Source organism: Entelurus aequoreus, linkage group LG14 (assembly GCF_033978785.1).
Source record: "Entelurus aequoreus isolate RoL-2023_Sb linkage group LG14, RoL_Eaeq_v1.1, whole genome shotgun sequence".
Classification (NCBI taxonomy): Eukaryota; Metazoa; Chordata; class Actinopteri; order Syngnathiformes; family Syngnathidae; genus Entelurus; species Entelurus aequoreus.
Window position 1 is genome coordinate 64,700,821 of NC_084744.1, and position 1,308 is coordinate 64,702,128.

The window sequence follows — 1,308 nt, forward strand, 5'->3', positions numbered from 1 at the left end:
GAACATGTTCTATATATATATATATACATACAGGTATATATATATATAGAACATGTTATATCTATATATATATATATATATATATATATATATATATATATATATATATATATATATATATATATATATATATATATATATACACTTCTGTTAAAATGTAATAATCACTTATTCTTCTCTTGTTTTGATACTTTACATTAGTTTTGGATGATACCACAAATGTAGGTATCGATCCAATACAAAGTAGTTCCAGGATCATACATTGGTCATATTCAAAGTCCTCATGTGTCCAGGTACATATTTCCTGACTTTACAAACATATGGTTATTTCAAAAAGGAAAAAAGATTTTATGATGCTTAAAAATATCAATGTAATCATAGTAGTATCGACTAGATACGCTTCTGTACTTAGTATCATCACAGTGGATGTCAGGTTGGGGTTTGTTTACATTGTGACGCTGGTGAGCTATTGTATCCTCCTACGGTGTGTAGTGAAGCATGTTTAGCTATTCCTCATCCTCCAGTGATAATGCTACTTGTAAGAAACTTACTTTATTTGTCGCCATGGAGGCCAGGATTAGTGATTTAGAAGTTTCAGTGTTATAACTTCACCTTTGTCTTTATTTTTAAGCCAAAATTTGTCCATTCTCCCTTTTCTGTCTACACACTGTGTCTGCTTGTAAGTACTCTCTGTGTGTGCGCTGCCGAACACGCTCCTCTGCTCGTAAAACCAGCAATGTCACCACGATAACAAACATGCTCTTTCAAACGTTCTTGTAATCGGACCATATTTTCGGTGCATTCGGTGGAATTTGTACCTACTTAAGTAGTAGATACCAATTTTAAGTAGGTCAGAATTCTATCCACTATCCAGAACATGTGATCCGACTACAAGAAAATGTGAAAAAGTACACAAATAAGAAGACACAATTAACATTTTTTGAGCAACTTACTGTGAACGGCGTCCACAAAGTACATGCGCACTCGTCAACAGCGAACGGGGGTCCCGAGCTCAACTTAAATAGAGCTAATTACAAACACAAAACAGGTGCATCGAAGGCAGGCGTAAAACTGCTGCAGGAAAGTGGAAAACAGGAAGTGGAAAAACCACAAAATAAGAGCGCAAGGCAGGAACTAAAACTTCACCCAGAAAACTACCAAGATACTCAAAATAAGGTGTGACAAGACAGGCACCAATGTGGAGGTATCATTAGATTAAACATAACATCTATTAAATAGCCAACATTTTAGGAATTAATCAATTAAATAATCCTACACCTTGAGACTAATCACTAGTCAATAAAACTT

The 1,308-nt window shown here is 34.4% G+C and overlaps 1 long non-coding RNA gene across 1 annotated transcript in view; it reads right to left on the reverse strand.

Annotated features, from left to right (window-relative positions):
- LOC133665197 (uncharacterized) overlaps positions 1–976 on the reverse strand; it is a 103,388-nt gene extending 102,412 nt beyond the window's left edge. The window contains exon 1 of the long non-coding RNA XR_009828721.1: positions 954–976. This is a non-coding gene — a long non-coding RNA (uncharacterized LOC133665197). The remainder of the gene's footprint in view (positions 1–953) is intronic.
- Positions 977–1,308: the final 332 nt, after the last annotated feature.